This window comes from Mobula hypostoma, chromosome 15, assembly GCF_963921235.1.
Source record: "Mobula hypostoma chromosome 15, sMobHyp1.1, whole genome shotgun sequence".
In the NCBI taxonomy this organism is placed as follows: Eukaryota; Metazoa; Chordata; class Chondrichthyes; order Myliobatiformes; family Myliobatidae; genus Mobula; species Mobula hypostoma.
Window position 1 is genome coordinate 19254244 of NC_086111.1, and position 26171 is coordinate 19280414.

At 43.6% G+C, this 26171-nt stretch overlaps 1 protein-coding gene and 1 long non-coding RNA gene across 3 annotated transcripts in view; one reads left to right on the forward strand and one right to left on the reverse strand.

The window, feature by feature from the left end:
- The window catches only part of dag1 (dystroglycan 1), a 147407-nt gene extending 142983 nt beyond the window's left edge, over positions 1–4424 (reverse strand). For both annotated transcript variants that reach the window (XM_063067818.1, XM_063067819.1), the window contains exon 1: positions 4259–4424. The gene's annotated coding sequence lies outside the window, so the exon portion shown is untranslated. The remainder of the gene's footprint in view (positions 1–4258) is intronic.
- A 267-nt stretch (positions 4425–4691) lies between these two features.
- Positions 4692–26171, forward strand: part of LOC134356734 (uncharacterized) — a 63712-nt gene continuing 42232 nt past the window's right edge. The window contains exons 1-3 of the long non-coding RNA XR_010020414.1: positions 4692–4766; positions 10833–10993; positions 12156–12333. This is a non-coding gene — a long non-coding RNA (uncharacterized LOC134356734). The remainder of the gene's footprint in view (positions 4767–10832; positions 10994–12155; positions 12334–26171) is intronic.

Genomic DNA, 26171 nt, shown 5'->3' on the forward strand with positions numbered 1-26171 from the left:
AGTTTTATCTTCCATCTTGTTCACACTTTGCCCAGTGAAACACCTTCAGCTACATTTACATTCATTTAGGCACTTTATAACCTTCCAAAATCAAAAGCCTCAGAGCTAGTTTTCTCCGAAGAGTATTAGTGATAGTTCTGATATTAGTAGTTACATACACATTTGCTTCTTGTTCATCTTTTGCTGCTTTCATTCGCTTTACCTCCCCTTTTAGACATTGAATCACAGTTGCCCTCAATCCTATCACAGATTTTCTTTTCACCACACTTTCACTGCCTCTGTGCTTGTTAGCTCCAATGCAAAGTTATTTGGATCAACGATGAACTTTAATCACAATAGACAAGCATTAGGAATTTGCTGTGGTGGGTTAGTGTGACATGCAACAAAAACATTCAACAATTACATAAAAATTAAACTTTAAGGTTGGGCAATTTAATCCTTAATTTTGCCATTTGCAGACCCCAGTCAGATCAGATTGGCACCAACATCTCTCCTCCACGATCCCCCTCAGCACAGGTGCACCACAAGGATGTGTGTGCGTAGCCCCCGTTCTACACGATGTACATTGATGACTGAGAAGCTAAGCACAGCTCCAATGCCATCTTCGTCTTTGCTGACGACACCACTGCCATAGGCTAAATTGAAGGTGGTGATGAATCAGCATACAGGAGGGAGATTGAAAATCTGACCGAGTGGTGCCACAACAACAACTTCTTACTCAATGTCAACCAGACGAAGGAGCTGATTATTGACTTCAGGAGAAGGAAACCAGATGTCCACGAGCCAGTTCTCACTGGAGTATCAGCCCTAGGACCACATAAGCCAAATTACGAAGAAAGCATGGCAGCACTGCTACCTCCTCAGGAGCTTGTGAAGATTTGGTGTGACATCCAAAACTTTGAGACTTCTACACATATTGATTGGCTGCATCACAGCCTGGTATGGAAACACCAACGCCCATGAATGGAAAATCCTACAAAAAGTAGTTGGTACGGCCCAGTCCATCACGGATAAAACCCTCCCCACCATTGAGGACAACGACATGAAACACTGTCACAGAAAAGCAGTATCAGGGACTCCTACCATCCACGAAATGCTCCCTTCTCAGTGCTGCCATCAAGGCAGTGGTACAGGATTCACACCACCAGGTTCAGGAACCCATCAACCATCAAGCTCTGAAAACAGAGGTGATAGCTTCACTTGCCACATCATTGAAACTTTCCCACAACCTATGGACTCACTTTCAAGGACTCCATCTCATGGTCTCAATATTTATTGTTTACTTCTTATTTCTTTCTTTTTGTATTTTCAGTTTGTCATCTTTTGCACACTGGTTGAACCCCAAGATGTTGCAGTCTTTCTTTGTTATTACTATTGTGGTTATCGCTATTATAGATTTATAGAGTAGTCTGTAAGAAAATGAATCTCAGCGTTCTATATAGTGACATACATGTACTTTAACAAATTTACATTGAACTTTGAAGTATGGATATGGCGTAAAATGTGCATAAATACCAGCATGTACTCACAATGTGAACAGCATTATAATAAGTGGTTTAAAATGTTTACAGTGCAGTGACCGGGGTAGTAAATGAGGTGGGATTACCTGAAACTTCAATTCTACTTCTGTATTCACAGGTACAACCAGACCTGCTCAGTATTTACTGCATTTTATGTTTTAGATTACAGAAAACCTAGCTGTATTTTAAAAAGGATTAGCTCATCCCATTACCAGGCTGTGATAGAAACTTACCTATAGTACATTCTATTTGGGCACCAAGACAAAAGGAGATAAATTACAATGTCAGGTTTATGACTACTGTTCCATTGAGTTTTTGAGTACGAGTTGCCTACAATGAAAAGCTGATTCACTTCTGTAGATATCTTGAAAACGAGTTTCCACTAATGACAAACCTAAACCAAGGAGACAACTATAAAATCAGAACATGTCAATTTGGTAGTGAAACCAGGAAACTATCGACATTGCACTTTAGAGCATTTTTAAAATCAAGCAAATATCATAACGCACTTCACAGAACCAGACAAAACTGACCGCATATCATACAGGTGGATATTTAAACAGATGGCCAAAGCTTGGTCAAAGGGAGTTGGGTTCTAAGGAGCATTGTAAAAGGTGGAAAGCTCAAGACAGCTGAAAATTCGGCCAGAAAAGAGCATGTATATGGGGTGGGGTGTCAGTGCACTTAAGGTTAGAATTACAAGAATGCAGTGTTCTCAAAAGGCTTACAATCATGGAAATCAGTACCAGTAAAAATACAATTGTACTCCTGGACACTATAAAAGTCACACGTATCATAGCTTCTTTTAAACTTCTACTGAAACAATATCTATAAATGAAGAGCAACAATCACCAAGAGATGTCTGTTATCACACTGCTGCAAAAGAAAGATAAACATGCAACACTGGCAGTAATGAAACCTGTTCCAGCCTCCCAAATGTGCCAACAAATATGCACCATTTTCACAAGAAAACTTCCACTTGCAGTATTGAATTTCACAGGCACTAACACATAGCTGATCTCCACCCCCTGCCATTGAAAACTAAAAAGGCTGACCACTTAATGGGTTGGGGAACACACAGGGGCTGGTTATTCAATTATGCATGTCATAAACTGGGCAAGTAGGTGACTGAAAAAGAATCCCACACAACTGTACAAAGGAGCTGTACTTGTGGCTAAGATTCATCCAGCATTATTACCTGATCACAATCACATCGCCAGAAACTTATTGAGGGCTGCAAAAGTGCTTTGGCCTTTTCTGAAATGTAGGTAGTCACTTCCTCTGCAAACCACAGCTTGCTGTTTCTAGACAATGCTACTCAGGGTGACAGCAAGTCAAGATTCTCTTCAATTCAACATAATTTCATAACCTCAAGATACTACTCCATCAGAACTTGTCACTTGGGCAGATTTTTTAAAAAAAGTTATTAACTAATTTCAAGCAAGTTTTATCACTTCACCCTTCTGAATTAAAGTTATCAGACTGAGTTTAATTGCCAATCCTAACAACTCAGAGCATTTTGAAACTCAATCACTATTAGAAACCTCATTACCAAATCTATCAATGACATTACATGAAAACTGAAAATCCAGGAAACAGTCGGCTCAGTTATAAATCTACAGCAGAGACACTTTCTCCGGGTATTGCCCACAATCTGCTGAAACAGTTAACACCTCTAGATTCAGAGATGTTAGCAGTTTTCCCCATCATTTTTCTACTACCGGCAGATTCTGATTTTTCTTAAGTGCCCCTTAACTTTAAGCAATCACACAGAACCCAGAGGTTATAAATAGAAGCCACCTTTTATTTTAAAACACTAATTTAACCTTGTAAATTAACACAAACACTAATACAATATTAACTGCCTTAAATTTCATTTTCAATATTGACCAAAGTTGCTTTTACATGTTCAACTGGAGTAAATAATTGTATTAAGAATTACGCGGCTCAATACAACACTTGATTTAATCTTAGCAAACGCCAGCAGAATGCCCAAAACAACCCAGCTCCTGATCGTAAGACAAGGTAAAAAGTTTCACATCTTCATAAGTGCTCGTTAAGATAGAGAAAGAATTAGATCAATAATTAATTAACCAAGTAATCTTTAGGGGTCAGTTATGCTACAAGTTATTGCTTATCTACTGTAACAGTTGTCACCAGACTTATTTAGCAGGTTGATACCAATAGAAGAGGCAAGCCAAGTAACAAGTGACGGATCTCTATCCCGCACTGGACACAAATCACAGTTTTAATGCAGCCAACACCGGTCAGCAGGCCCGCACCCCACTGGTACAAGGCGCTGTCTCTAGATATAACCCAGGTTTGGTGACTGGTAAGTTGCACTGTGTGCATTAGCTGTTGGCACCGAAGGAGGGGGGGCGGGGGGAGAATACATATACCCATTCTAGTTGCCAAGGCAAAGAGAAGAACTGTCCTGCCAGGCCAAGCTAAGCCCGTCCCGTTCTAACCCCGGAGCAGTTGGCGAAACTTCCCCGGCTGGAGGTGACTTTGAAGCGGCAGCAGCGGCCTAGTCTGGCGGAAGGGGTTTGAAAGCCGAAGCCGGGCGACAAGCTGAGAGGAGCGGAATGCGAGCGGTTAGGCTGGCCGATGGCCGGGGACTGAGAGGGGAGGAGGTGGTGGTAGTGGGGGGGTGACAACTGATGCTGACTTAAAGGGAAACCTCGGCCCCCACCCACTCCCCAGTCCCGGCCTGTTCCCTGCCAGCGCTGTGCGCCTACCTGCACGGCACCGCACCGAGCGCTCCTTGCCCCAGCCGTTGCGGGACGATATCCGAGAGCAGGCAGTGCTTCCCAGCCCGCCACTACATCCATTCCACTCGCAGCCGCGACTGCGCCGTCTGCAGCTGCGGCCCAAGGAAGCCTCACCTCCCTCCGCCGGGCAGCCGCCTGCGCCCAATCACCTCCGCACGCTGCCTCGCGGGCCCGCCCCTCCCACTGTCAATCACCCGGAGAAAGCGAATCCGAATCCCCGCCTTCCGCACGTCAATCAAACGGGAACATCCAATGACGGCTTCACTTAGTCTAATTGCCCGCCTCCCCCCAAGCGGCCCAGCCAGCTGTTCGCGCAAATCACCCAATCCCAGTCAGGGGCCTTCGTTCAATCAGCACGGGTTACGGTGCCGCCGCTCCGTGCGAGCGGCCAACCACGGCTCCGGCCGACCTCTCGCGTGGATGCGCGGTGGCGGCCGGTGACCGAATACCTTGAGTGGGAGGTAGCAGGTAGCAGGTAACCGGAGTGGGGTTGGCAGGTTCAGGTGCACCACTCTCCCCTGCTTCGGCTCGTCTCAATCCGCCCAAGCAACAGTTTGAACTGTTCAACCTTTTCTTCTCTGCAGTCTCCACCAGCCCAGTGACCCTTCCAGATATCGGGGCTCCTCCATCTCTTATGATAAGCACGTTCCATCACACTCTACCGTTTAACGGCCGCAGCTTCAGCCCTGGGCTTTGTCATTCACCACATGAATAACCCTGCCTCTGGGGCTAGATAGACCACGGCGAGGGAGTGAGGGTGACGACCTGCGCAACTCCCCCTCGCTTAAATCAAACTCACACGCGAGTCACGACATCCAGACCAAGGATGTCAGCGGTCCTCATCGCCTGCGCTGGATGCGCGCACACGCACAGCTCTGCCTCTAGATCCGGCATCTGCTGCCTCTCTCCTCTCGTTTAAGACGCAGCTAGACGAATCCAAAGGCTTCCTACTTCCATTTCTAATCCATTTGAAAGCTACATGCGACAAACTTTTGAAACCCACGTCTCGCAAAAGATTGGCCCTGGCGCTTTGGTCGTTTGTCCGGCAGATATAACTACGGTCTCCTCCCGGACTTGAGCTTTTCTCCTTCTGTCCTATCATGGGCTTGATTATTTTCACTCTCCCTCATCTTTGCCCAAACCATTGCTGTGCTGTTCCCTCTTGTGCTGAAAGGGCGTTAGGATTCCAAAATAATGATGGTTAGTATCCTTAAAAGAGTGCAGCTTTACATTTTGGGAAGAGTCTGGAAACACATGGATAAAGAGGGCCAAATATAGGGCTTTAGTAATTAATCTGGCACCATTCCTGTGAGCTGACCTACCTCCTCTTTTCATTTGTGGTTTACAGCTCCACTTTTACAACTCTTGTTCTGATACTCTGCACTTAGAACGAGCCCATGTCCCCAGATCAGCTCAGTGATATCTAATAATTGATCCCAGTCCGCTACCGGACATTCTCAATACATGCGTAGCCCAGCATCACTATTTTAACCCTTTCACTGTCTCTGATTTGTCATGCCGCTTTTACGATCACCAAATATTTGAGAATACACGTTAGTTTAGGCCATCACCACAATTCCTCTCACAGTTATGACTCCCATCGCTCTGGATGTACAGTAATTATATGTGGCATGATCTGTCTGGATGGCATGCTTTCCACTGTATATGGGCACATGTGACAATTATATAAAAAAATACACCAGACTTTTTCCACATCATATTTGAACATCCTTTATCACCAAGGCTCCTTTTCCCACCTGTGGTATCAGTTGCTACTGCTCCTGTCTCGTTACCTTTAGACTCAACTTTTCCAAAGCTGTTTGACCGCCGCAAGCTGTAACTCATTCAGTTGCAGTCCACACGCTCACTACTCATCCCATCACCCTAGCGCCTGCTATATTGATTGCAGCCTACCAGTACCTAGATTTCAAAATTCTCACCCTTGTTTAATTTCTCTCATGCTTTGCTGCCTGACTCTGTAACCGACTCCAGGCCAAGCTCGTTGCCATCCATCAGTTTTTGTTTCTGTTTTCCCAATTTGCAGTGCTTTTTGTTGGATAGATTCATATTCCTAGGACCTGAGCTCTGGTATTCCTTTCTAAAGCTCTCTGCCCCCAACCCTGTCTATATCTATCTATTTAAAGAAGTCTGATGCTTCTTTAAATCAATCTCTTTGAACAATATTTTAGAATCACTTGTAACAGATTTCTTGCACAATTAAAAATATTTTGCAAGTGTCCTATTTAAGAACATTTGTAGATTAATGTCTTCAAAAAGAAGTTAAGTCTTCATTTATCTATTTACTGTGTTTGTAATAACAGTGATTATATTGTTAGTGTGTTGGCGCGTGGCCAAGTGGTTAAGGTGTTCGTCTAGTGATCTGAAGGTCGCTAGTTCGAGCCTTGGCTGAGGCGGCGTGTTGAGCCCTTGAGCAAGGCACTTAACCACACATTGCTCTGCGACAACACTGGTGCCAAACTCTATGGGTCCTAATGCCCTTCCCTTGGACAACATCGGTGGCGTGGAGAGGGGAGGCTTGCAGCATGGGCAACTGCTGGTCTTCCATACAACCTTGCCCAGGCCTGCGCCCTGGAAACCTTCCAAGGCACAAATCCATGGTCTCATGAGACTAACGGATACCCCTATATATATAGTTAGTGAAATGAGATAGATATTCTCTTTGGTAGAAACTTTGTATAAATATAATACACCATCGTCTGCTAGTCTGGGGGTTGATACCAAACATCAGAGCCCAAAGGTCAATTGGAAGTCTGGAAGTCAAAGTCTGATGACTGGAGACAGGAGACCTGTCCTGTATGTGGGTGTGTGGGATTGAGAGAATGGGGTTTGTTTTCCTCCTGCTGTTTTTGTTGATTGTTGTGTTCTGCCAAGCATTGTGGGCATGCTATGTTGGCGCCAGAATGTGTGGTAACACTTGCAGGCTGACCCAACACATCCTTGGGTGTGTTGGTTGTTAACGCAAGTGATCTTTTCACTGTTTGGCTCAATGTACATGTGATAAATAAGCCCAAGTCTAAAATCTAAATACGCCTCAATGAGCAGAAACTCAAATCTGTTATCTGGTTCTCTTTTAGAGTTAGATTTGTGCCCCCAGTAAATCTATATTATAGTTTTTTTTGTGTGTAGTGAGGCTTTCTAACTGTGAAGTCTATTGTACAAATTTATCACAGTCTCTTACGGGATATTATGTGACCCTATTTGCTAAGCCTGAAAAATAATTGCCCTTTTAATTACTTGCAAGACATACAAAATGTTGGAGGAACTCAGCAGTCAGGCAGCATCAGTCAACAGTTGACATTTCGAGCCGAGACCCTTCTTCAGGACTGAAAAGGAAGAGGGAAGATGCTAGAATAAAAAGTGGGTAGGGGAGGGAAAGGAAGATAGCGAGAAGGTGATGGGTGAAACCAGGTGGCTAGGAAAGGTGAAGGGCTGGAGAAGAAGGAATCTGATAGAGTGATATAGGAGAAAAGGAAGGAGATTGGGACCCAGGGGGAGGTGAGAGGTAGGTGAGAAGAGGTAAGAGGCCTGAGTGGGGAATAAAAGAAGAGGGGAGGGGGAGGGAATTTTTTTTACTGGGAGGAGAAATCGATATTTATGCCATCAGGTTGGAGGCTGCCAAGGAGGAATGTAAGGTGTTGCTCCTTCACCCTGAGGCAGCCACGGGCCAACATCTGGGAATAGGAATTAAAATGTTTGGACATTGGGAAGTCCTTTTGGTCGATGGAGAAGAAGTGCTCAACAAGGTGGCTCCCCGATTTATGACAGGTCTCAACAATGTAGAGAGGCTGCACTGGGATCACTGGACACAATAGATGACCCCAGCAGATTCTTAGGTGAAGTGTTGCCTCACCTGGAAGGATTGTTATAGCCCTGAATGGAGATTAGGGAGGGGCTGAATGGGTAGGTGTAGCACTTAGGCAGCCTGCGGGGATAAAAATCACTTTACTTATACTTTCAATGAGTTATTTCTTTGAACTTCTAGATCATTCATGCATTCTAAACTCTTGAAAAAATTTGTACTTCCATTACTCATTTTTGTGTTACTAAATGGCTGACCTCAGTTACATCTGCATCAAGTCATTTGCCTATTCAGTCAACTTGTCTATGTTTCACTGATCCTTCACAACCTTTCAGAGTTTTCCTGTTTGTATTTTCACCACAATTGCCATTAAGCCGCGCCTGTCATTTATAAATAAATTCATCGTGTTGGCCCTGAGGGTACATCACTTCACTCTAAAGCTTGCTTATTAACCATGACCTTTTGTACATTCCCGAAAGTTATATATAGTACACTTACACCAATTTCTATGTCATCCGTCACTCCGTCAAATATATGTTTCAGATTTGTCGTGCATGTCTTGACATCCATAAATCCATAAATCCATATTGGCTGCTTGCTGAATCTGTGCATCTTTAAATGTTTACTAGTCTGATTTTGATTTACGACCAAAGCATGTGTAGCAACAGTTCTGTAGTTAATTTTATCCTTGCATAGAAAAGTTACACTTTTGGGATGGAAGAATTTTAGAACTTGAAAATTATTTTTTGATTTAGTCTTGTCTCATCAACAAGCACTTTTTGTTAATCAAGTCAATGTTTTGAGTTTATGTTGTGCAATGAACTGGGACACAAACTGTAATTTGACATATCAATACTGCAATCGGGGAATCCAGCACCCTCGGAGAAAAATAGAACATTAAACTCTTGTAAAGATCCTGAGGCATTATTTAAAGGAAAGAAGGGGAATTTTGATGCCCTGGCCATTATTTGTCCCATAACCAAGATTGCAGAGGAGATTAGTCATTTATCCCATTACTATTTGAATTAGGTTGTTGTGTGCAAACCGACTGATATGGCTCTTCTGTTAAAGCAATGCTTGCATTTAAAAATACTTGATTGGCTGTGAAATGCTTTGAGTATCCTCTGGTGTAAGGCAATTACAATGGTTAGGACAGCAGAGATAACAATAAATTTTAGTTAAGAAGTATTACTAAGATCTGTGCATTCACCCAGGAATGCAAACACTTGGTTAAAATCTTAACCAAGAGACATCACCCCCAATAGTACAACATTCACTCATTATAACAAAGGTGAGCCTCAGCTTTTGTGCTTAGATTGGTAAGCCCTCTGCTGAATCAGCCAAGAGAGCAACATTGCTGATGGCAAAAATGTTCTGAGATTGTATATTCCTCCTGCTCCATTCTTGTACTTTGAGCATCATTTAAACACGCTGTACCTGCAGTGAGTTCTTAGAACTAGACATTCAAGGACCGAGTTAGACTACACAAGGACACCCAAAAATTTAAAATTTGGACTTCTCTTCCTTCTTTCAGAGTGGGTTTGCCCTTTCTTTGAGACACAAGGACCACAGCAATTGGAGTCTGGAACAACACACAAAATGCTGGAGGAACTCAGATAGGGGATGGTGATAGTGGGAATAGGATCAAAAGGTAGAAGATGACAGGTGGAAGTGGCCAAGGCTGAAGGAAAAATCTGATAGGAGAGGAAGGTGGGGCATGAAATCAAGGGAGTGAAGTGGGGAGGGAAATCAGTGGGAGGAGTATGTGAGTGATGGGCAGATAGAGAGAATGGGAGAGGTGTAAGAGACATCGTGATAGGGGCCAGGTGGATTAGGAGGAGAAAAGGGACAGGAGAGAGCAGTTTACCAGAAGGTGGAGAGTTCATTGTCCATGCTGTTGTGTTTTAGACTACTCAGGTGGAATACGAAGTGCTATTCTTTTAGCTTACAGTTACCTACAACATTGCATGGAGTAGAAGCTTTACTTGTCATATGTACATTGAAACATACAGTGAAATGTTTTGTTAGCGTAAACAACCAACAGATTCCGAGGATTGTGCTGTGGGCTGCCCACCAATGTCACCACACTTCCGGCGCTAACATAACATGCCCACAACTTGCTAATCCTAACGCTAACCGTTAAATCTTTGGAATGTGGGAGGAAACCAGAGCACCCAGTGGAAATCCACGCATCATGGGGAGAATGTACAAGCTGCTTACAGACACAGCAATGGGAATTGAACCCTGATCAGATTGTGCTAACCACTACGTGACCATGATGCCCACATACAGAAAAATGTAGTTATAAGCAGAAACTTTGTAGAAAATTTTCTATAAAGATGTGTAGGTTTGGGAATTCCACTAGGCCCCATCACCATGTGTCTTTTCTTCCTCCAGCCTCTCCATATGCCCCTTTAATTCACTCCCTTAATTCCAAGCCTCACATTTTGCTCCTATCAGATTCCATCTTTATCACTTCCACCTATCATCTTTCCCCTTTCCCTGTCACCCTCATCTGCATCCATCTATAACCTGCCAACTTTGCGCCATCTTTTCTCTCCACCTTTTCATACTGGCTATCTCCCCTCTTAACCTTCAAATGAAGGATCTCAAAACAAAATTTTGACTGTCCATCTGCCGCCCCCCCCCCCACAAAGATGCTGCATGACCCATTAAATTCCTCTAGTATTTTTGTATGCTTCTTCTTTCTTTCTCCCCAAGGGAGCCTCCTTGTTCCAGGCTGCTTTTTAATTATCATTCTATGGCTTGCCCTCAAAGCCTTTGTGGTGGCTGTACCAAGTTCAATCATTCCTCAGCACGTACTCTTACATCTGGGAGTGTGCAAGTCAGCAGCGTTCACTGACAGATATCTTCTGATACAGGTAAGCCAAATTTCAGTCAGACCAAACTCTGTCTTTCACCAAATTAATGATCCTGCAGAGCAGGGGTTCCCTACCTGGGGTGCAAGGACCCCTCGGTTGATGGTAAAGGTCCGTAGCATAAAGGTTGTGAACTCCTGCTCAAGAACAAGCAGGTCTCAGTACCTGTCCCTGGAACAGCCTGTTTTGCAGCGAGTTTTATGTGTGCTGTTAGAGATGAACCTTGAAAAAAGGCCATTGCAGCCTTTCACAGGGCATCTTGACAAAACTATAAACTGTTGTCTGCACAGCAGCCATCTCAAGGGCGTCATGTACTGGGAATGAGACTTAGATCATGCAGGAAGGATCTGACCGGGAGATCCTGGCAGCCACGTGAGGTTTCAGTGCTTATCAGTGACTTCCGCTAATAAGCCATTCTGCTAAATGGTTTTGACAGTCCGCTCAAGGGCCCATTGCAGCATTCCATCTCAAAATTTTCTGTGCTGACTGTTTTTCGATAGACCCACGGTCAAAAATATTTTCTCAGAATCAGGTTTATGATCACTGACGTCTGTTGTGAAATTTGTTGTTTTGTGCCAACAGTGCAAGACATAAAATATACTATAAATTACAGTAAGCTATGTATACTGTATATTTACGTACATATATATTTACTTATAAATTAAATAAGTAATGTAAAAAGAGAACAAAAATAGTGTGGTAGTGTTTATGGGTTCTTGGACTGTTCAGAAATCTGATAGTAGAGGGGAAGAAGCTGCTCCTAACATGTTGAATGTGTCTTCAGGCTCCTGTACCTCCTCCCTATGAGAGGAGAAGTGGGAAATTTGATAACCATCTAACATAACAAGCCTCCAAAATACCAAAAAGATGCTAAACAAATGTTATTGATGAATAAAAAAATGCCAATGCTAGAAATCTTAAAAAATAGAAATTCTAGAAATATAACGAAGAGTTCTTCAGAGGAAACGTTAACTGCCACCCAGCCTGCTGTGTATTTCCAACATTTTCAGATGTTGGCTGAATCGGTCAAAACTATCTTTCAAAACTAATACAATTTGATCTCGTGCCTCAAACTGAAGGGTGGGCTGTCATATCTGAAAGACAACACTTTCAAAGTTCAAAAGTTGAAACACCATATACTACCTAGAGATTCATTTCCTTGCAGGCATTCACAGTAGAACAAAGACTACAACAGAATCAATGAAAAACTACATACAGGCCAAGACAGACAAAGAATGGATTCGCAAAAGAAGACACACTGTGCAAGTACAATAAATAAATAATGCTGAGACATTGAGTCCTTGGAAGTGGGTCCATAGCTTGTGGAACAGTTCAGAGCTGAGGTGAGTAAACTTATCCACACTGATTCAGGAGCATGACAGTTGAAAGGTAATTCAATAATTGTTACCTGGTGTGAGACCTAAGGCCTCTATACCTTCTTCCCAATGGCAATGGATACTGCGTGCTCGTGGTAGCACTCCTTGTAGATGTGCTCAGTAGTGGGTAAGGATTTTCCTGTGATGGACTATATCTAGCACCAGTTGGATGCTTTTCTGTTCTTGGACAGTAGTGTTTCCATTTCAAGCCATGATGCAACCTGTCAGGATACTCTCCACTGTGCATCTATAGAAGTTTGTCAAACTTTTAGATGACATGCTGAATCTGCCCAAGCCTCTAAGAAAGAAAAAGTGCTGTTATACCTTCTTTACAATGCTGCTTATGTGCTGGTGGCCCCAGGACATGATAATGCTAAAGGATTTAAAGTTATTGACTCTCTTCACTCCGATCCCCTAATGAGGACTAGCTCATGACTTCTGGTGTCTTTCTCCTGTAGTCAATAATCAGCGCTCTGCAGCATTCTCTCAGCTTGTGTTTTGTGCTCTATTTCCCGTGCTGATCACACAACCTCTAGGTTAAGAGAAGAGTGTGCTACAATCTGAAGTATGGTTGAAGCATTAAAAATTGCAATTACACAAGACATTGGTGAGGCTACTTTTGGAATATTTGTACAGTTTTGTTCACCCTGTTATGAGAAGGACGTTTTTAAGCTGGAAAGAGTGTAAAGAAGATCTTTGAGAAGGTTGCAAGGATTCAAGGGCCTGAGTTATAGGGAGGGATTGGGTTGGCTAGAACCTTATTCCTTAGTGTAGAGGTGAACTTAGAGAAGCATAGTTAGAGAGAACATAGTCTTTTTCCAAGGAAAAGTGAACTAAGAACTAGATGACATTGGTTTAAGGTGAGGAGAAAGATTTGAAAGAACACCTTTTTATGCAGAGTGTGGTTCTTATATATGGAATGAGCTGATGGAGAAAGTAGTTGAGGCAGGTACAATAGCAACATTTACGAGACATTTGGTGAAGTGGTTGGGTTGAGTTGTTCTCTAATCTTGGCAATTTACTTACAAATGTTTCGTCACCATACGAGGAGATATCATCAGTGTGCTGTTAATTTTACTGTAATTAACAGTGCACTGATGATGTCTCTTTGTAAGGTGACGAAATGTTTGCAAGTAAATTGCCAAGATCGGAGAACAACTCGACCCAACCATTAACCACCTGATCTACACATTTTCTGAAATAAGAGAAAATCTGCAGATGCTGGCAATCCGAGCAACACACACAAAATGCTGGAGCAACTCAGCAGGTCAGGCAGCATCTATGGAAAAAAGGCCAGTCCTGCTGCAGGGTTTCGGCCCGAAATGTCAACTGTACTTTTTTCCACAGATGCGCCTGACCTACTGAGTTCCTCCAGCATTTTGTGTGTGTTGCTACACATTTTCTGAATTAGAACACTTGGATAAGTACATGGATAGGAAAGGTTAGAGGGATAAGGGTTAAACAGGATTAGTTTAGTTGGGCACCTCAGTCGGCACGGATGTGTTGGCCTGTTTCCATGCAGTGTTAACTATTGAAAAACTACAAAGAGAAGCAGCGTTTCAATACGCATGCCACACCACCATCTCCTAGCTTCTTACATTAGTGCCCATGATGACTATTATGTGAAGCAGAAAGGCAAAGGTTTGTCTATGCACCAACATTGAGCAATTTTGGTTAGAACACAGGTTCTTAGTTTTGAGCCACTCCCCTGTGAATTACACGGCACTTCCAGTGCAGAAGCAAGCTGGTAGGCTTGTTTGTTCCCAGGGATGAGCCTCTGCTCTATTCGAGGGATGGCCTGGGAACAGATGGGGAGCGCAGCAGTCATGGGAAAAATTCTGCCTGCCTGGGGAAAGATGTACGTGTGTCACCTGGAACCTGGGAACAGTTGTGACTTCCTCCATTGGCCTATCTCAATTCATTCATCTGGGACTTCAGCTTTTAAGTTAAAGTTTTCCTGGAATTTCCCTCAACAAGTGTAGTGGTTCATGAAGCGCTTTACAGTGCCGGAGACCCTGGTTCAATTCCCGCCACTGCCTGTAAGGAGTTTGTATGTTCTCCCCGTGACTGCGTGGGTTTCCTCTGGGTGCTTTGTATTCCTTCCCCATTCTGAAGATCTATGGATTAGTAGGTTACTTGTTCATATGGTTGTGATTGGGCAACGCGGGTTCAAAGGGACCTGTCAATTTAACCACTGCACTTCTGCTAGCCTGTTATCATGCTATATCTCTAAGTAAGAATTTTAAAAATCCAAGCGGGAAGTACTTACTGCATGAAGAGAATCCTTCCAACATCAGTCGTAAGGTGAGTGTCATATGACCTCTCTATCTATGAGAAACAGAAACTGTCCCCTGTTTAAAGAGAGAATGAGGGAGAAGGAAGAGGAAGAGAAAGCTGGGCAGATTTCTCACATGGAACATTAGAAAATAGATGATTTAACCCCTTCACAAACAAGAGAAAATCTGCAGATGTAGGAAATCCAAGCAGCACACTCAAAATGCTGGAGTAACACAGCAAGCCAGGCAGCAGCTGCGGAAAAGAGTACGGTCGGCGTGTCGGGCTGAGGCCTTTCAGCAGGACCAGAGAGAAAAAGATGAGACAGAGTTAGAGGGTGGTGGGTGGTGGGGGGGGGGGGGGTGGGGGGAGGGGAGGGAGTAGCAAGGTGATGGGTGAAACTGGGAGGGGAGGGAGAGTTAATCCACTTCCCATTCCCAATCTGACATGGACTCCTCTATACTGTTGTGATGAGGCCACACTCAGTTTGGAGGAGCAACATCTTATATTCTGTCTGGGTAGCTTCCAACCTGATGCAACGAACATTGATTTCTCTAACTTCCAGTAATGCCTCCCCTCCACCTTCTCTGCTCCCCATCCCCTTTTCCCTCTCCCACCTTATCTCCTTACCTGCCCATCGCCTCACTCTGGTTTTCCTTCCTCTTTCTTTCTTCGATGACCTTCTGTCTTCGCCTATTAGGTTCCTCCTTCTCCAGCCCTGTATTTCTTCCACCAGTCAGCTTTTCAACCCTTTACTTTACCCCTCTCCCCCTCCCAGTTTCACCTGCCACTTTGTATTTCTCCCTCCCCTCCCCGCACCCTCCGACTCTGACTCTGTATCTTTTTTTCCTCCAGTCCTGTTGAAGGGTCTTGGCTCGAAGGGTTGACTGTACTCTTTTCCATAGATGTTGCCTGACCTGCTGAGTTCCTCCAGCATTTTTTTCTGTGTGACTTAACCCCTTAAACTGGTTCTGCCTTTCAATTAAATGTTGGCTGCTCAATGTCTCGGCCCCATAAGCCCACCCTTTCCCTGTCTTCTTTAGTATCTTTCATTAACATTAGGATGGTGGGGTGGAGATATGTCTGCTAAAGGAGGTGCAAGATGCTGCTTCCCTCCGCTAGCTTGCAGGTCGTTCTTGGGCAAAGTATAACACCTACCTAGCTCCCTGATCAGGGTCACGTGGAGCCATTGGAGCAGGTGGTGCATATCCTGGTTATGTGACCACTAATGCCAGGCAGACAATCTCTGAAAATGGCTGGGGTCACCTGTCTTGTAAAGGCACTTCCTAGAAGAAGGCAATGGCAAGCCACTTCGGTTGAAAAATTTGCCAAGAACAATCATGGTAATGAAAAGACCATGATCGCCCATGATGTTAACAAAAAAAATTGTCTCAAGTTAAAAATTAACAAATGACCTACCACCAATGTTCAAAAGAGAGTTTCAAATTTCAACCACCCTCTGCGTATGAAAGCACTTCTTAAATGCACTGCTAAATGCTAGTTCTAATTTGTCGACCGTGTTCCCCATTCACTCTCAGTCACTATCAGTCCTCCTTATAACTTGAAAACTTCAATGAGATCACTTATTAACCTTCATCATTGCAGAGAATGTACATCTAAATTACATAATCTGCCCTCTCAATTTAACAACTTCACTTCTACTAGCATTCTAACTATGCACACAATCCGAGACTGATATATCATTCCTCAGACGTGGGGCTGGTGTAGGGTGAGGAAGCCCCTCAGTCGTTGTGGTAGTGTACCACCCCAGGGGACCATGTGAGTGTCGATAGTCATAGTCATACTTTATTGATCCCGGGGGAAATTGATTTTCGTTACAGTTGCACCATAAATAATAAATAGTAATAAAACCATAATTAGTTAAATAGTAATATGTAAATTTTGCCAGGAAATAAGTCCAGGACCAGCCTATTGGCTCAGGGTATCTGACCCTCCAAGGGAGGAGTTGTAAAGTTTGATGGCCACAGGCAGGAATGACTTCCTATGACGCTCTGTGCTGCATCTCGGTGGAATGAGTCTCTGGCTGAATGTACTCCTGTGTCCACCCAGTACATTATGTAGTGGATGGGAGACATTGACCAAGATGGCATGCAACTTAGACAGTATCCTCTTTTAAGACATCACCATGAGAGAGTCCAGTTCCATCCCCACAACATCACTGGCCTTCCGAATGAGTTTGTTGATTCTGTTGGTGTCTGCTACCCTCAGCCTGCTGCCCCAGCACGCAACAGCAAACCTGATAGCACTGGCCACCACAGACTCGTAGAACATCCTCAGCATTGTCCGGCAGATGTTAAAGGACCTCAGTCTCATCAGAAAATAGAGACGGCTCTGACCCTTCTTGTAGACAGCCTCAATGTTCTTTGACCAGTCCAGTTTATTGTCAATTTGTATCCCCAGGTATTTGTAATCCTCCACCATGTCCACACTGACCCCCTGGATGGAAACAGGGGTCACCGGTACCTTAGCTCTCCTCAGGTCTACCACCAGATCCTTAATCTTTTTCACATTAAGCTGCAGATAATTCTGCTCACACCATGTGACAAAGTTTCCTACCGTAGCCCTGTACTCAGCCTCATCTCCCTTGCTGATGCATCCAACTATGGCAGAGTCATCAGTAAACTTCTGAAAATGACAAGACTCTGTGCAGTAGTTGAAGTCCGAGGTGTAAATGGTGAAGAGAAAGGGAGACAAGGCAGTCCCCTGTGGAGCCCCAGTGCTGCTGATCACTCTGTCGGACACACAGTGTTGCAAGCACACATACTGTGGTCTGCCAGTCAGGTAATCAAGAATCCATGACACCAGGGAAGCATCCACCTGCATCGCTGTCAGCTTCTCCCTCAGCAGAGCAGGGCGGATGGTGTTGCCGGAGTAGCTCCAGAACAAGTCTCTCCAGGGTCTTCATGATGTGGGAGGTCAATACCACCGGTCTGTAGTCATTGAGACTGCTGGGGCGCGGCGTCTTCGGCACAGGGACGAGGAAGGACGTCTTCCACAGCACAGGAACCCTCCGGAGCCTCAGGCTATTGATGTGTAGGAATCTAATAGAACAGTACTGAAAGCGTTGACTATGAGTGTAAAGAATGAAAAGACACTGCATGGTTTATTCTTATAAATATTTTTATTATGAATAAAGTCTATTTTGACATACAAAAAAGATGTGGAGCCAGTAATGCTGATAGTAATCCTGGTATTGTCTAACCTGGGAGTATTAACACTTCCATTCTTTTGTGTTCCAGTTTGCTCCTTTCAAAGGCTGTGATTGTGTATTCTAAATGTGAAGTTTTTAACTGCTTTCTCAGAATACCCTTGATGGTGTAACAACATATGTTTGGAAGTGACTCCTAGATCCCTTAGGCTTTCCATCAAGGAGGTAGTCTTCTTCTGAGTCTAAAGTGGGAGCCATCAGTAAGAGTAGGAGCTTTCTCTTCCACCTCCAACAATGTGGGTCACAATGCCTCAGCATAAAAACCCCTCTGAAGTGATCCAAAATTGCATCTTCGAAAGTTCAAAGTACATTTATTATGGAAGTATGTATACCATAAATGACCTTGAGATTCATCTTCTTGCAGGCATCCACAAAACAAACAACAGAAATTATGAAAAACTGCACACCACCAAGACAGTCTAACATCCAATGTGCGAAAAAGAAAGAATGGATCAATATTTTTTAAAAATTTGAGAAAACAAATAACAATCCATAGAACAGGAACTGAAAACTTTCCAGAAGTGAGCCAACAGCTATGTAGCCAGTCTGGGAGTCTAACTGCTCTCCACAGCCGCAAAGCCCGGTGTAGTGCTGGGGTGAGTGCCGATAGGCCGCCGCTGCAGAGTCAGTTTTCACTGAGTAAAGCCTCACACTGGTTTGTGCTTTGCTCTCAGCCTCGATGATTTCATCTTTTTAATCTTGCGCAGTGCTTAAGTCGACCAAACGTCAATTCATTACCCACTCTTGGGCCTGAGCTCCACTGTGTCAATCCTGCCCAGTGTTTCAGTCCAGCCGTAAGCCTGCTCTAGCAATGGCAGCTGCAGCCCTACCTGCATTCATGAGAGTCCCTTCAGGATACCATAAAAACACCAGATTGTACCGACAGTTCAAAAGCGCACCTCCCGATGGGAATTTGTATGCTGTGGATTGCAGTGATCAAAGTCCTGAAAAAGTATGTTTGGTTGAATTGTTGGTAGTTTTCTTTGCTGCTGCAAAGTGCCATCGTGCAGCCGGATAATGCTGAAGTTGCACCTTTCCTAGTCCTCAGTCACAGAATCAAAACGTTAAATCTGTTCTTCTCTCTCCACAGATGCTGTCTAACCTGCTGAGTTTTTTCAGCTGGTTCTGTTTCTATTTTGGATTTCAGCTCCTGAAAGTCCAGTTAAACAACATCTGGGTATCACCACTTTCATTGCCTCTTCAAAATCATAACCCAAGTTTTTTGGAGTGGTAGAGTGATAAAGCATGGAACTGGGCCCTTTGGTTCAACTGTCCCATGTTGACCAAGGTGTTCCTTCAGGCAGGTTCCAACAGTCAGCATTTGTGGCATAATCTTACAAACCTTTCCTATACATGTACTTGTCCAACTGTCTTTTAAAAGGTGTTAGTGTACATGAAGTTGAGAAAGATGGGAAAGGTTAGTGTACATAAACCCTGTTTCACAACCCTAAAATGAGGATGATCGAGAACTCAAGGAGTGTAGAAAAGAAGGAAAAATTAAAATAGCAGCAGAAACCACAACAAAGTCCTTCACTCTTTGGAGGAATGTAGATTAGTATGGAGGGAGGGGTGTGGGGATAAAATAATTTTATTTTTGCTAGAAGTATTGCAGTCTTTGGAATTATAGGTACACCCTTTGCTGAAGGATTAGTAAAGATACAGTGTCAACAGTCTGTGAGGAGGAGGTACAACATCTGTCCATCCTAGAAGGGTTGGTCTGGAGTGACATGAGGGCATGAATCACTGAGAGGACGTGATGCACAGCTGGCAGATACAAGCAGCTTTAAAGTAAGCAACCTGCAAATCCGCCTCCCACTTGTGGGTCTTTCATCTCTGTGAAACAAGTCAAGTCATGCCATATTTAGCGAGTGCAGGCATGGAGCAGGAACATTGACACTGAAGAGCAAAAAGAGAAATATAGGAAAAGTTTTGAGGGATGTGGGCCAGACACAGGCAAAAGGGACCGGCTTAGTTGGGCTAGTCACCCCACCCACTCACCTTCCCTCTCAACTAGGACATGCCCTTTCTCATTGTTACTGTAAGAAGGAGGGTATAGAACCCTGAAGGCACACATTTACCGATTCAGGAACAGTTTCTTCCCCTCTGTCATCTGATTCCTAAATGGACGTTGAATCCAAGAACACTACCTCACCTTTATTGTTTCTGTTTTTGCACTGTTATAATTTAACTATACATATATATATATATATAATAAAATACACATACTTGCTATAATTGATTACTTATTTTTTTCTATATTATCTTGTATTGCATTGTACAGCTGCCGTTAAGTTAACAAATTTCATGACATACGCCAGTGATGTTAAACCTGATTCTGATTCTGATGTATCAGCTTGTGGTCCTTCCCTTCCCTCCACCTTCTTATTCTAGCTTCTGCCCCCTTCCTTTCTAGGCCTGAAGAAAGGTCTCAGCCCGAAACGTCAAATGTTTATTCCCCTCCATAGATGTTGCCTGGCCTGTTGTGTCCCTCCGTTGCTTTGTGTTTGTAGCTTAGACGTGCTTTTTGTACAGCATGGACAATCTGAGGTGAAAACTATGTCACAGCTGTATTACTCTGTGACTGCATGATTTTCTTCCATTTCACACTGGTATACCAAAGTTGGAAACCCACAGGCATAGAATTTATCAATAATGGCAAAGTCATGAAAGGACTTTCACCAAGGGCAAGTTACTGTTGGGGAATCACAGTTTGCTGGATTATGTGGCCCAGTTTGAAGTTATACAGTTGGCTCTCCAGGTCATAGGACTATGTAAGCCAACACATATGGAAATGGTTGGAGTCTGAGATGCCTTGAAGAATTGAAAGTCCACTAAATGGATAACAAAGAAGTCAGATCTGGGAGTGAGATGTGAATAAGGTGTTCTGTGCCAAAATGATAGAAGTACACATGGTAATTGAGAGAGATCAATAAGCAATGGATTCAGTCTGGATTTGCAGCTTGGGTATCTTTCAGATGGGGTGGAGACTCAATCCATTGTGTCGATTACACTGTTGGGCTCAAAAGGAAAGGGATATGAGCGAGAAATATGCTTTGGCAGTTAGGCATTCAAAACTCTTCTTCAAGTATCAAACAAACGAAGAATAATTTAGCTGGCCCACCCTCCTTTGTCAAAAAGTTACAATCAGAAATATCACTGACATATGTGAAATTTGTTGTTTTGTGGCAACATCACAGCATAACAATCTATAATTGTAAAAAAAAAGTACAAAAAAGGAATAACAAGGCTAGGTTCTTGGGCCATTCAGAAATTTGACGGCAGGGGGGAAGAAGTTGTTCCTAAATGGTTGAGTATTAGTTTTCAAACTCCTGTACCTCCTCTCTGATGGTAATAACATGAAGAAGGCTTGGGCTCTTTAATGATGGATGTACCCTCCTGAGGCATGGCTTCTTGAAGATGCCCTCGATGGTGGGGAGGGTTGTGCCCGTGACTAACTGGCTGAGTCTATAACCATCTGTGGCCTCTTGTGATCCTGTGCATTGTGGGCTCTATACCAGATCTGTGACACAACCAGTCAGAATGCTTTCCGCCTCGTATCAGTCAACATAAGGTGGCACGGCAGCGTAGTGGTCAGCATGACGCTTTACAGTACAGGTGACCTGGGTTCAATTCCTGCTGGTGTCTGTAAGGAGTTTGTACGTTCTCCCCGTGACTGCATGGGTTTCCTCTGGTTTCCTCCCACAGTCCAAAGGTGTACCGGTTGTTAGGTTAATTGGTCATTGTAAATTGTCCCATGATTAGGCATGAATTTAATCGGGGGTTGTTGGGCAGCACGGCTTAAAGGACTGGAAGGGCCTATTCCATGCTGTACCTCAATAAGTAAATAATAATTTTTTAAGAGTCTTTTGCTATCATACCAAGCCTCCTTAACGAAGTAGAGCCACCTGCATGCGTTCTTCATGATTGCATGATGTGTTGGGCCCAGGATAGATTGCCTGAGATGTTGATGCCGGGAACTTGAAGCTGCTCACCGTTTCTACCACTGACCCCTTAATGAGTGTTCTTCCTACTTCCCCTTCCTGAAATCCAGTCAGTTTCTTGATCTTGTTGATGCTTTAGATGATGGAATTAATAGCTTTGTAGTCAAGTTTGCGGACAACACAAAGATAAGCAGTGTTGAAGGAGCAGGGGGTCTGCAGAAGGACTTGGACAGATTAGGAGAATAGGAGAAGGCAGATGGAACACAGTGTAGGGAAGTGAATGGTCATGTACTTTGGTTGAAGGAAGCTCTCAATTGGGAGTGAATTCAGAAATTGGAGGTGCAAGGTCCTAGTGCAGGATTCCCTAAAGGTTAACTTTTAGGTTGAGTCAGTACTAAGGATGGCAAATGCAAAGTTAGTATTCATTTTGAGAGGACTAGAAATAAGAGCAAGAATGTAATGTTGAATTCGTTGCCAATCAACCAGAAGGGGCTCTTTTTGCTCCTGCCAGTGCGCCAATCTTCTATCCATGCTGGTATCTTTCCTGTGATACTATGAGCTCGTATCCTGTTCAGTTAACACAGATAAGAACATTCAGCATAAATCCCTACTCCTCTTCATAGCCCTGGCTTTATAAGGCATTGATTAGACCATGCTTGCATATTCTGAGCAGTTTTGAGCCCCTTATTGAAGAAAGGATGTGCTGGAATTGGAGCGGGTCCAGAGAAGGTTTACTGGGATGAGTCTGGGAATTAAGGTGTTAGTGCTTGGGGAGCGTTTAATGGCTCTGGGCTTTTTCTTGCTGGAGTTTAGAAGAATGAGGGGAGATCTTATTGAAACCTATTGAATAAGATAGAGTGGATATGCAGAGGATGTTTCCAATAGCTAGGGAGTCCAGGACTGGGGAGACAGCCTTAGAATACAAAGACGCCCCTTTAGAATAGAGATCAGGGGGAATTTCTTCAGGAGGAGCAGGCCATTTGGCCCCTCAAGTCTGGTCCACCATTCAATCATGGCTGATCCTTTTTTCCCCTCCTCAGCCCCACTCCCCGGCTTTCTCCCAGTAACCTTTGATGCAGTGTCCAATCAAGAACCTATCATTAAATACACCCAACGACCTCACCCCCACAGCTGCCTGTGGTAATAAATTCCACAAATTCACCACCCTTTGGCTAAAGAGATTTCTTCACATTTCTGTTTTAAATGGATGATCCTCTTTCCCGAAGCTGTGCCCTCCCGTTCTAGACTCCCCGACCATCGGAAATATCCTTTCTACATCTACTCCGTCTAGGCCTTTCAACATACGAAAGGTTTCAATGAGATCCCCCCCCCTTCTAAATTACAGTGAGTACAGACCAAGAGCTATCAAATATTCTTCGTATGATAACCCTTTCAGTCCCGGAATCATCCTTGTGAACCTCCTCTGGACCCTCTCCAATGCTAACACATCTTTTCTTAGATAAGGAGCCCAAAACTGTTCACAATACTCAAGGTGAGTCCTCACCAGTGCCTTACAAAGCCTCAGCTTTATCACATCCCTGCTCTTGCATTCTAGACCTCTTGAAATGAATGCTAACATTGTATTTGCCTTCCTCACCACCCACTCAACCTGCAAATTAACCTTTAGGGTGTTCTGCACAAGGACTCCCAAGTCTCTTTGCTTCACAGGTTTTTGGATTTTCTCTCGTTTAGAAAATAGTCTGAACATTTATTTTTACTACCAAAGTGCATGACCACGCATTTTCCAACATTGTATTTCATTTGACACTCTCTTGCCCATTCTCTTAATCTGTCTAAGTCCTTCTTCATCCTACCTGTTTCCTCAACACTGCCTGCCCCTCCACCAATCTTCGAATCAGAATTAGATTCAGAATCAGTTTTATTATCACCGACATGTGACATGAAATTTGTTAACTTAGCAGCAGCAGTTCAATGCAATACATAATCTAGCAGAGAGTGAAAAAAAATAATTTAAAAAAGAATAATAACAAACAAATAAATCAATTACATATATTGAATAGATTTTTAAAAATGTGCAAAAACAGAGATATTGTATATTTAAAAATAGAGGTAGTGTCCAAAGCTTCAATGTCCGTTTAGGAATCGGATGGCAGAGGGGAAGAAACTGTTCCTGAATCGCTGAGTGTGTGCCTTCAGGCTTCTGTATCTCCTGCCTGATGGTAACAGTGAGAAAAGGTCATGCCCTGGGTGCTGGAGGTCCTTAATAATGGATGCTGCCTTTCTGAGACACCGCTCCCTGAAGATGTCCTGGGTACTTCATCTGCAAACGTGGCAACAAAACCACCTATTCCATCATCTAAATCATTGATATGCAGCATAAAAAGAAGCAGTCCCAACACTGACCCCTGTGGAACACCACTAGTCACTGACAGCTAACCAGAAAAGGATCCTTTTATTTCCACTCACTGCCCCCTACCAATCAGCCAATGCTCTAACCATGCCAGTAACTTTCCTGTAATACCACGGGCTCTTAACTTGGTAAGCAACCTCATGTGTGGCACCCTGTCAAAGGCTTTCTGGAAGTCCAAATATACAACAACCGCTGCATCCCCTTTATCTATCCAACTTGTAATCTCCTTGAAGAATTCCAACAGGTTTGTCAAGCAAGATTTTCCCTGAAGGAAACCATGGTGACTTTGTCCTATCTTGTCCTGTGTCACCAAGTACTCCATCTCCTCATCCTTAACAATTAACTCTAACATCTTCCCAACCACTGAGGTCAGGTTAACTGGTCTATAATTTCCTTTCTGCTGTCTTCCTCCTTTCTTAAAGAGGGAGTGATATTTGCAATTTTCCAGTCCTCTGGCACCATGCCAGAGTCCAATGATTTTTGAAAGATCATTACGAATGCCTCCACAATTTCTACCACTACTTCTTTCAGAACCCTGGGGTGTAGTTTGTCTGGTCCAGCTGACTTATGTACCCTTAGGTCTTTCAGCTTTTTGAGCACCTTCTCCCTTGTAATAGTAGCTGCACTCACTTCTCTTCCCTCACACCCTTCAACATCTGGTACATTGCTAATGTCTTCCACAGTGAAGACTGATGCAAAATACTCATTTAGTTCATCTGCCATCTCCTCGTCCCCCGTTATTATTTCTCTGGCCTCATTTTCTAGCAGTCCTATATCCACTCTCATCTCTCTTTTATTTTTTACATACTTGAACAAGCTTTTACTATCCATTTTGATATTGTTTGCTAGCTTGCTTTCATATTTCATCTTATGCCTAATGATTCTATTAGTTGCTCTCTGTAGATTTTTAAAAGCTTCCCAATCCTCTATTTCGCTAATTTTTGCTTTGTTGAATGCCCTCTCTTTTAGTTTTACATTGACTTTGACTTCCCTTGCCAGCTATGGTTGTACTATTTTGCCATTTGAGTATTTCTCAGTTTTTGGAATACATCTATCCCGTACCTTCCTCATTTTTCCCAGAAACTCATGCCATTGATGCTCTTCTGTCATCCCTGCCCGCATCTCCTTCCAATTTACTATGGCTAACTCCTCTCTCATACAACTGTAATTTCCTTTACTCCACTGAAATACTACTACGTCAGACTGTACTTTCTCCCTATCAAATTTCAAGTTGAACACAATCATATTGTGATCAATGATTCCTAAGGTTTCTTTTACCTTAAGCTCCCTAATCACATAATTCATTACATAACATCAATCCAGTATAGCCGATCCCCTAGTAGGCTCAATGACAAACTGCTCTAAAAAGCCATCTCATAAGCATTCGAGCAACACACATCAAAGTTGCTGGTGAACGCAGCAGGCCAAGCAGCATCTGTAGGAAGAGGTGCAGTCGACATTTCAGGCCGAGACCTTTCGTCAGGACTAACTGAAGGAAGAGTGAGTAACGGATTTGAAAGTTGGAGGGGGAGGGGGAGATCCAAAATGATAGGAGAAGACAGGAGGGGGAGGGATGGAGCCAAGAGCTGGACAGGTGATAGGCAAAAGGGGATACGAGAGGATCATGGGACAGGAGGTCCGGGAAGAAAGACAAGGGGGGGGAACCCAGAGGATGGGCAAGAGGTATATTCAGAGGGACAGAGGGAGAAAAAAGAGAGTGAGAGAAAGAATGTGTGCATAAAAATAAGTAACAGATGGGGTACGAGGGGGAGGTGGGGCCTAGCGGAAGTTAGAGAAGTCGATGTTCATGCCATCGGGTTGGAGGCTACCCAGACGGAATATAAGGTGTTGTTCCTCCAACCTGAGTGTGGCTTCATCTTTACAGTAGAGGAGGCCGTGGATAGACATGTCAGAATGGGAATGGGATGTGGAATTAAAATGTGTGGCCACTGGGAGATCCTGCTTTCTCTGGCGGACAGAGCGTAGATGT